The 11,122-nt window shown below is 36.2% G+C and overlaps 1 non-coding gene across 1 annotated transcript; it reads right to left on the reverse strand.

Moving 5' to 3' along the window:
- Positions 1-4,865: 4,865 nt before the first annotated feature.
- LOC135274979 (U6 spliceosomal RNA) lies at positions 4,866-4,968 on the reverse strand. The gene has a single exon (XR_010342716.1). It is a non-coding gene; the product is annotated as a U6 spliceosomal RNA (small nuclear RNA).
- Between the last annotated feature and the right edge of the window lie 6,154 nt (positions 4,969-11,122).

The following is an 11,122-nucleotide window of genomic DNA, read 5'->3' on the forward strand; positions in this document are numbered from 1 at the left end:
CAAATTTTTAAAGTATTTTTTTTTATTAGTTTAGGATTAACAAATCTTGAACTATCTAAGCTTCCTTTTATGTGATAAAATATGTCAGGAAGTAAAATCGTTTTTCTAAAGAAAAACTTCATTGATTTGAGATCAACTGATGATTCTTTTATTTGCCTTTCTCTTACATAGACAGTTTCCTTTCCATGAAGAAATATGATGATTACGGTGAAAACAATGTCCTATTGAAGAGCAAGGGTAGTACAAAGTGCTCTTAGGTCATAGCACCAGGATAATATTACATACTTCTCAAAACTCATCACATTTGCCCATTTCCCTCAGACATTTGGAAACACAGAGCTTCTCTAACAACTGGAACAATCTGTTTAAGAAATTGCCCATCTAATGAGTAACAGTCCATCTCTAACAACTGGAAAAAATTGTTTAGTAGAATTGTTTGTGGACAAAATCTTAGTTTTAATTTGTTTTCTGCCCTAATTTCTTTTTACTCCAATTTCCTTATTTTTATTATGTTGCATATACCTTGTGATGGGCATTTCCTGATTCAGAATTTCTAAACAATATGTTAACATCTTATGGGAACCACAAGAAAAGAGAAGAATGGAAAACATATTTTTATTATGCAATAAATATATATTGATCAAACATTTTAACCATAAAGTGAAGAGTGGGAAGAAACTCACTCTCAGGGGGTAACTACTGTTAATAATTTAATAATTTCTAATGTATCCTTCTAGAAATCATCTATGCACTTAAAAATAAATATTCATATACAAATATCTATCTTCAACTTTTATTTTAAGTTCACGGGTACATGTGCAGGATGTGGCTTTCTTATGTAGGTAAATGTGAGCCATGGTGGTTTGCAGCACAGATCATCCCATCACCTATGTATTAAGCCCAGTATTAATTAGCTATTCTTCCTGATACTCTCCCTCCCTCCACACTCAACCCCCAACAGGCCCAGTGTGTGTTGTTCCCCCACATCACCATATCTTCTCACTGTTCCAGTCCCACTTATGAGGACATGTGGTGTTTGGTTTTCTGTTCCTGCATTAGTTTGCTGAGGATAACAGTTTTCAGCTCCATTCATGTCCCTGCAAAAGACATGATCTTGTTCCTTTTTTATGGCTGCATAGGTATTATGTGGTGTATATGTACCACATTTTCTTTATCCAGTTTATTTTTGATGGGCATTTTGGTAATTCCATGTTATACACATGCATGTATCTTTATAACAGAATGATTTATATTCCATTAGGTATGTATATACCTCGTAATGGGATTGCTGGGTCAAGTGATATTTCTGCTTCTAGATGTTTGAGAATTCACCACACTGTCTTTGACAATGGTTGAACTAATTTATGTTCCCACCAACAGTGTAAAAGCATTCCTTTCCCTCTGTAACCTTACCAGCATTTGTTGTTTCTGGACTTTTTAATAATTGCCATTCTTACTGGTGTGAGATAGTATCTCATTGCGGTTTTGATTTGGATTTCACTAACGATCCGTGATGTTGAGCTTTTTTTCATGTTTCTTGGCCGGATGAATGTCTTCTTTTGAGAAGTGTCTGTTCATGTCCTTTGCCCACTTTTTAATGAGTTTTCTTTCTTATTAATTTAATTTTTTTGTAGGCTCTGGATATAAGACCTTTGTCAGATGGATAGATTGCAAAAATTTTCTCCCATTCTGTAGATCGTCTGTTTGCTCTCTTGATAGTTTCTTTTGCTGTGTAGAAGCATTTTTAGCTTAATTAGATCCCATTTATCAATTTTTGCTTTTGTTGCAATTGCTTTTGGTGTTTTTGTCATGAAATCTCTGCTCATGCCAATGTCTTAAATGGTATTACCTAGATTTACTTCTCAGTTTTCTATAGTTCAGGGTTTACAGTCAAGTCTTTAATCCATCTGGAGTTAAATTTTGTTTAAGGTGTAAGGAAGGGGTCTAGTTTCAATTTTCTGCATATGGCCAGCTAGTTTTCCCAACACAATTTGTCAACTAAGGAATCTTTTCTTCATTGCTTGTTTTGGTCAAGTTTGTCAAAGATCAGAGGCTTGTAGGTATGTGGTCTTATTTCTGAGTTCTCTACTTTGTTCCATTTGTGTATGTGTTTGTTTTTGTACCAGTACCATGCTGTATTGGTTACTGTAACCCTGTACTATAGTTTTCGGTCAGTTAGTGTGATGCCTCCAGGTTTCTACTTTTTGCTTAGCATTGTTTTGGCTATTTGGGCTCTTTTTTAGTTCCATGTGAATTTTTAAATTTTTTTTTCTAATTCTGTGAAGAATGTCAATGGTAGTTTAATGGGAACAACATTGAATCTATAAATTATTTTGGGCAGTATGGCCATTTTCACAACATTGATACTTCCTATCCATGAGCATGGAATGTTTTTCCACTTATTTATGTCCTTTCTGATCTGATATTTTAAAAATTGGTTTGCAATTCTCCTTGAAGAGGTCCTACACTTCCTTTGTTAGTTGTATTTCTAGGTATTTTCTTCCTTTTGTGGCAGTTGTGAATGGAAGTTCATTTGTGATTTGACTCTCTGCTTGCCTGTTTTTGATGCACAGGAATGCTAGGGATTTTTGCACATTAATTTTTGTATCCTGAGACATTGCTGAAGTTGCTTATGAAGAAGCTTTTGGGCTGAGACAATAGGGTTTTTAGATACAGGATCATGTCATCTGCAAATAAAGTATTCTATTTGAATACTCTTTATTTTATTTCTCAGTGGAAGCTGATTACCCTGGCCAGGACTTCCAATACTATGTTGAATAGAAGTGGTGAAAGAGGGCATCCTTGTCTTGTGCCAGTTTTCAAGGGGAATGCTTCCAGTTTTTGCCCATTCAGCATGATGTTGGCTGTGGGTTTCTCATATATAGCTCTTATTATTTTGAAGTATGTTTCTTCAATACTTAGTTTTATTATGATACAGAGTGTTGGCGAATTTTATTGAAGGGCTTTTTTGCATCTATTGAGATAATCATGTATTTTTTGTCTTTAGTTCTATTTATGTGATGAACCACATTTATTGATTTGTGTATGTTGAACCAACCTTGCATCTCATGGATGAAGCCAACTTGATCCTGGTGGATAAACTTTTTCATTTGCTACTGGATTTGGTTCGCCAGTATTTTATTAAGGAATTTTTCATTGATGTTCATCAGAGATATTGGCCTGAAATATTCTTTTTTGATGTTATATCTCTTCCATGTTTTGGTATCAGGATGATGCTGGCCTCAGAAAATGAGTTAGGGAGAAGTCCCTCCTTTTCAATTGTTTGGAATAGTTTCAGAAGAAATGGTACTGGCTTCTCTTGGTACCTCTGGTAGAATTCATCTGTAAATCCATTTGGTCCTGGGCTTTCCTTTTTTTGGTTGGTAGGCTATTTCTTACTGCCTCAATTTTGGAACTTGTTACGGGTTTATTCAGGGATTGTACTTCCTGGTTCAGTCTTGGGAGGTTGTATGTGTCCAGGAATTTATCACTTTATTTTAGATTTTCTAGTTTATGTGTATAGAGCTGTTTATAGTATTCTCTGATGATTCTTTGTATCTGTGGCATCAATGGGGATAGCTCCCCTATCATTTCTAATTGTCTCTATTTGATTCTTTTCTCTTTATTCTTTATTTGTCTAGGTAGTAGTTTACCTATTTTATTACTTTTTTAAAGAAAAATGGCTTCTCGATTTGTTGATTTTTTTCGTTTTTTAATTAATTTTTTTTTATGTCTCTGTATCCTTCAGTTCTGTTCTGATCTTGGTTATTTCTTGTCTTCTTCTAGCTTTGAGGTTTGTTTGCTCTTGTTTCTCTCATTCTTTTAGTTGTGACATTAGGTTGTTAACTTGAAATCTTTCTAGCTTTTTGATGTAGGCATTTAGTGCTATAGATTTCCCTCTTAACACTGCTTTAGCTCAGTCCCAGAGATTCTGAAACATTGTCTCTTTGTTCCAATTAGTTTCAAATAACTTCTTGATTTTTGCCTTAATTTTACTATTTACCCAAGAGTCATTCAGGAGCAGGTTGATCAATTTCCTTGTAGTTGTGTGGTTTTGAATTAATTTCTTAAGCTTAAGTTTTAATTCGATTTTGCTGTGATCTGAGAGACTGTTTGTTATCATTTGAGTTCTTTGCATTTACTGAGAAATGTTTTACTTCCAAGTTTGTGATCAGTTTTTGAGTGAGTGCTGTATGACAATGAGAAGAATATATATTCTGTTGCTTTAGGGGGGAGAGTTCTGTAGAAATCTATCAGGTCTACTTGATCCAGAGCTGAGTTCAGATCCTGAATATGTTTGTTAATTTTCTGTCTTGATGATCTAATATTGACAATGGGGTGTTAAAGTTTCCCACTATTACTGTGTGGGAGTCTAAATCTCTTTGTAGGTCTCTAAGAATTTGCTTATGAATCTTAGTGCTCTTGTATTGGGTGCATATATATTTAGGACAGTTATCTCTTCTTGTTGAATTGAACACTTTACCATTATGTAATGTCCTTCTTTGTCTTCTTTTATCTGTCTTGGTTTAAAAAGTCTGTTTTGTCAGAAACTAGAATTGCAACCTCTGCATTTTTCTGTTTTCCATTTGCTTCATAAGTTGTCCTCCTTCCCTTTGTTTTGAGGCTAGATATGTCTTTGACCCATAAGATGGATCTCTTAAAGACAGCATACCAGTGGGACTTGGCTCTTCATCCAGCTTGCCATTCTGTGTCTTTTAATTGGGGGATTTAGCCCATTTACATTTAAGGTTAATATTGTTATGTGTAAATTTGATTCTGTCATGATGATGTTAGCTGGTTATTTTGCAGACTTGTTTATGTGGCTGCTTCATAATATCACTAATCTTTGTATTTTGATGTGTTTTAAAAATATAGTATGCTTCAAAAACTTTCATATATCCTTGCACAGGTGCCATGCTAATCTCTATATCATTCTAATTTTAGTATATGTGCTGACAAAGTGAGCACTACAAATATCTTAATAATAACGTGAGATCATATAATACCTACTATACTGTTTTTTTTTACATTTATAAACATCCTTCAAATTAGTATTTATACCCTTATGTCATTTTCTTTTTATTATGCTTTAATTTCCAGGGTACATGTGCAGATCTTGAAGGATTGTTACAGAGGTATACACTTGCCATAGTGGTTTGCTGTATTCATCCCCCTGTCACCTACATTAGGTATTTCTCCTAATGTTATCCCTCCCCAAATTCCCAATCGCCTACTATCCCTCAACTAGTCCCCCCATCCCCAACAGACCCCAGTGTGTGATGTTCCTCTCTCTGTGTCCATGTGTTCTTGTTGTTCAACACTCACTTATGAGTGAGAACATGCAATGTTTGGTTTTCTGTTCTTGTATCAGTTTGCTGAGAATGATGGTTTCCAGATTCATCCATGTCCCTGCAAAGGACATCAACGCATCCTTTTTTATGGCTGCATAGTATTCCATGGTGTTTACGTGCCACATTTTCTTTATCCAGTCTATCCTTGATGAGCATTTGGGTTGGTTCCAAGTCTTTCCTATTGTAAACAGTGCTGCGATGAACATAGACACACATGTGTCTTTATAATAGAATGATTTATAATCCTTTGGGTATATACTCAGTAATGGGATTGCTGGGTCAAATGGTATTTCTATTTCTAGATCCTTAAGGAATTGCCACACTGTCTCCCATGATGGTTGCACTAATTTATACTCCTACCAACAGTGTAAAAGTGTTCCTATTTCTCCACATCATCTCCAGCATCTGTTGTCTCCAGATTTTTTAATGATCACCATTCTAACTGGCATAAGATGGTATCCCAATGTGGTTTTGATTTGCATTTCTCTAATGACGAATGATGATGAGCATTTTTTCATATGTTTGTTGGCAGCATAAATGTCTTCTTTCAAAAAGTGCCTATTCATATCCTTCACCCACTTTTTGATGGGTTTGTTTGTTTTGTTCTTCTAAATCTGTTTTAGTTCTTTGTAGATTCTGGATATTAGCCCTTTGTCAGATGGGTAGCTTGAAAAAATTTTTCCCATTCTGTTGGTTGCCACTTCACTCTAATGATTGTTTCTTTTGCTGTGCAGAAGCTCTTGAGTTTAATTAGATCCCATTTGTCTATTTTGGCTTTTGTTGCCAATACTTTTGGTGTTTTAGTCATAAAGCCCTTGCCTATTCCTGTATCCTTAATGGTACTGCCTAGGTTTTCTTCTAGGGTTTTTATAGTGTTAGGTCTTATGTTTAAATCTTTAATCCATCTGGAGTTAATTTTTGTATAAGGTGTAAGGAAGAGGTCCAGTTTCAGCTTTCTGCACATGATTGGCCACTTTTCCCAACATCATTTTTTAAACAGGGAATCCTTTCCCCATTGCTTGTTTTTGTCAGGTTTGTCAAAGATCAGATGGTTGTAGATGTGTGGCGTTACTTCTGAGGCCTCTGTTACGTTCTATTGGTCTATATCTCTGTTTTGGTACCAGTACCATGCTGTTTTGATTACTGTAGCCTTATAGTATAGTCTGAAGTCGGGAGCATGATGCCTCTAGCTTTGTTCTTTTTGCTTAAGATTGTCTTGGCTATGCAGGCTCTTTTTTGGTTCCACATGAAGTTTAAGGTGGTTTTTTCCAGTTTTGTGAAGAAGGTCAATGGTAGCTTGATGGGGATAGCATTGAATCTGTAAATTACTTTGGGCAGTATGGCCATTTTCACAATATTGATTCTTCCTAACCATGAGCATGGAATGCTTTTCCATTTGTTTGTGTTTTCTCTTATTTCCTTGAGCAGTGGTTTGTAGTTCTCCTTGAAGAGGTCTTTCACATCCCTTTTCAGTTGTAATCCTATGTACTTTATTCTCTTTGTAGCATTTGTGAGTGCGAGTTTGCTCTTGATTTGGCTCTCTGTTTGTTATTGGTGTATAGGAATGCTTGTGATTTTTGCACATTGATTGTGTATCCTGAGACTTGCTATAGTTGCTTATCAGTTTCACAGATTCTAGACTGAGAAAATGGGGTCTTCCAAATAAATAATCATGTCATCTGCAAATAGAGACAATTTGACTTCCTGTTTTCCTAATTGAATACACTTTATTTCTTTTTCTTGCCTGATTGCTCTGGCTACAACTTCTAATACTATGTTGAATAGGAATGGTGAGAGAGGGTACCTTGTCTAGTGCCAGTTTTCAAAGAGAATGCTTACAGATTTTGCCCATTCAGCATGATATTAGCTGTGAGTTCATCATAAATAGCTTTTTGAGATACATTCCATTGATGCCTAGTTTATTGAGAGTTTTTAGCATAAAGGGCTGTTGAATTTTGTTGAAGGCCTTCTCTGTATCTATTGAGATAATCATATGGTTTTTGTCTTTGGTTCTGTTTATGTGATGGATTACATTTATAGATTTGCATACATCAAACCAGGCTTGCATCCCCAGAATGAAGCCCACTTGATCAAGATGGATAAGCTTTTAGATGTGCTGTTGCATTCAGTTTGCCAGTATTTTATTAAAGATTTTTGCATCGAGATTTTTGCAAGGATTGTAAATTAGTGCAACCATCATGGAAGACAGTGTGGTGATTCCTCAAGGATCTAGAAATAGAAATACCATTTGATCCAGCAATCACATTACTGGGTATATCACCATTCTAACTGGCATGAGATGGTATCTCAATCTGGTTTTGATTTGCATTTTCTTTTTTTGATTTGCATTTTCTTTTTTAGTTGTGTCTCTGCCAGGTTTTAGTATCAGGATGATATTGGTCTCATAAAATGAGTTAGGGATGATTCTCTCTTTTTGTATTATTTGGAATAGTTTCAGAAGGAATGGTATCAGCTCCTCTTTGTATGTCTGGTAGAATTTGGCTGTGAACCCATTTGGCACTGGACTTTTTTTGGTTGGTAGGCTATTAATTGCTGCCTCAACTTTAGACCCTCATTATTGGTCTATTCAGGGATGCAACTTCTTCCTGATTTAGTCTTGGGAGGGTATAAGTGTCCAGGAATTTATCTGTTTCTTCTAGATTTACTGGTTTATGTGTATAGAGATGTTTATAGTAATCTCTGATGGTAGTTTGTATTTCTGTGGAATCAGTGCTGATATCCCGAGGTATTCAATTAGGAAAACAGGAAGTCAAATTGTCTCTATTTGCAGATGACATGATTATTTATTTGGAAGACCCCATTTTCTCAGTCTAGAATCTGTGAAACTGATAAGCAACTATAGCAAGTCTCAGGATACACAATCAATGTGCAAAAATCACAAGCATTCCTATACACCAATAACAAACAGAGAGCCAAATCAAGAGCAAACTCGCACTCACAAATGCTACAAAGAGAATAAAGTACATAGGATTACAACTGAAAAGGGATGTGAAAGACCTCTTCAAGGAGAACTACAAACCACTGCTCAAGGAAATAAGAGAAAACACAAACAAATGGAAAAGCATTCCATGCTCATGGTTAGGAAGAATCAATATTGTGAAAATGGCCATACTGCCCAAAGTAATTTACAGATTCAATGCTATCCCCATCAAGCTACCATTGACCTTCTTCACAAAACTGGAAAAAACCACCTTAAACTTCATGTGGAACCAAAAAAGAGCCTGCATAGCCAAGACAATCTTAAGCAAAAAGAACAAAGCTAGAGGCATCATGCTCCCGACTTCAGACTATACTATAAGGCTACAGTAATCAAAACAGCATGGTACTGGTACCAAAACAGAGATATAGACCAATAGAACGTAACAGAGGCCTCAGAAGTAACGCCACACATCTACAACCATCTGATCTTTGACAAACCTGACAAAAACAAGCAATGGGGAAAGGATTCCCTGTTTAAAAAATGATGTTGGGAAAAGTGGCCAATCATGTGCAGAAAGCTGAAACTGGACCTCTTCCTTACACCTTATACAAAAATTAACTCCAGATGGATTAAAGATTTAAACATAAGACCTAACACTATAAAAACCCTAGAAGAAAACCTAGGCAGTACCATTAAGGATACAGGAATAGGCAAGGGCTTTATGACTAAAACACCAAAAGTATTGGCAACAAAAGCCAAAATAGACAAATGGGATCTAATTAAACTCAAGAGCTTCTGCACAGCAAAAGAAACAATCATTAGAGTGAAGTGGCAACCAACAGAATGGGAAAAATTTTTTCAAGCTACCCATCTGACAAAGGGCTAATATCCAGAATCTACAAAGAACTAAAACAGATTTAGAAGAACAAAACAAACAAACCCATCAAAAAGTGGGTGAAGGATATGAATAGGCACTTTTTGAAAGAAGACATTTATGCTGCCAACAAACATATGAAAAAATGCTCATCATCATTCGTCATTAGAGAAATGCAAATCAAAACCACATTGGGATACCATCTTATGCCAGTTAGAATGGTGATCATTAAAAAATCTGGAGACAACAGATGCTGGAGATGATGTGGAGAAATAGGAACACTTTTACACTGTTGGTAGGAGTATAAATTAGTGCAACCATCATGGGAGACAGTGTGGCAATTCCTCAAGGATCTAGAAATAGAAATACCATTTGACCCAGCAATCCCATTACTGAGTATATACCCAAAGGATTATAAATCATTCTATTATAAAGACACATGTGTGTCTATGTTCATCGCAGCACTGTTTACAATAGGAAAGACTTGGAACCAACCCAAATGCTCATCAAGGATAGACTGGATAAAGAAAATGTGGCACGTAAACACCATGGAATACTATGCAGCCATAAAAAAGGATGCGTTGTTGTCCTTTGCAGGGACATGGATGAATCTGGAAACCATCATTCTCAGCAAACTGATACAAGAACAGAAAACCAAACATTGCATGTTCTCACTCATAAGTGAGTGTTGAACAACAAGAACACATGGACACAGGGAATGGAACTTCATACTCTGGGACCTCTTTGGGGTATGCATCATAAAGGAGGGATAGCAGGGGGTGGGGTGATTGGGGAGGAATAACATTAGGAGAAATATCTAATGTAGGTGACAGTGGGTTGGATGCAGCAAACCACTACGGCATGCGTATACCTATGTAAGAATCCTATATGATCTGTTCATGTACCTCATAACTTAAAGTATAATAATAATAAAAAAGGAATTGGGTTGACAGTGAGATTCTATATTAGTAGCATAAGGTAAAGTAAAATGAGGTTTTAGTCTGGGAAAAAATGAATCATAAACTTATATGAGGAAAAAAATGTTTTTTTTTCATATATATATTATTTTTTTGAGGCAGAGTCTCACTCTGTGGCCTAGGCCAGAGTGCAATGGTGCCATCTCGGCTCAGCACAACCTCTGCCTCCCTGGTTCAAGTGATTCTCCTGCCTTAATCTCCCAGGTAGCTGGGACTACAGGCATATGCCACCATGCCTGGCTAACTTTTGTATTTTTAGTAGAGATGGGATTTCACTATGTTGGCCAGGCTTGTCTTGAACTCCTAACTTTGTGATCCACCTGCCTCAGCCTTCCAAAGTGATAGGATTACAGGTGTGAGCCACTGCACCTGGCATCTTTTTACTATATTTAACATCAGTAACAACCATGACCCTCAGACTAAAACAAAACAAAACAAAAAACCACAGGGTAATTAAAGAAAAAAACAGGCCAAAAATGAATCAAGTGAATGCTTTCCTCAGTATTTAATGGTACTGATTTTACTTCATGAGTTGCTAATATTTTCAGCAACTATCAGACAAAGGATATGAAATGCAGGGTTGAAAGCTCTTTTCTGGATTTGGGGTTTACAGATTCTTTTCCTTTTTCCTCAGACTGCTAAGGCTGAAATTGCTTGTCACCCTTTAGTTTGACAATAGATCAAAGTCAATCTTGATTTTGTTTCTCTATTGAGTTAATAAGTATACTACATTTAAATAACATGATGAAATTCCTCCAATAATTTAGTTAAGTTTTTCTAAATAATTGGGAGTACTACGTATTGCTAAATGGTCTCTCAGTTTTGATTTTTTTTTTTTTTTTGAGATGGAGTTTCACTCTTGTTACCCAGGCTGGAGTGCAATGGCACAATCTCGGCTCACCGCAACCTCCACCTCCTGGGTTCAGGCAACTCTCCTGCCTCAGCCTCCCGAGTAGCTGGGATTACAGGCACGCGCCAC

The sequence above is a fragment of the Aotus nancymaae genome, unplaced genomic scaffold (genome assembly GCF_030222135.1).
Source record: "Aotus nancymaae isolate 86718 unplaced genomic scaffold, 86718_ANA_hifiasm-v0.15.2.pri h1tg000014l, whole genome shotgun sequence".
In the NCBI taxonomy this organism is placed as follows: domain Eukaryota; kingdom Metazoa; phylum Chordata; class Mammalia; order Primates; family Aotidae; genus Aotus; species Aotus nancymaae.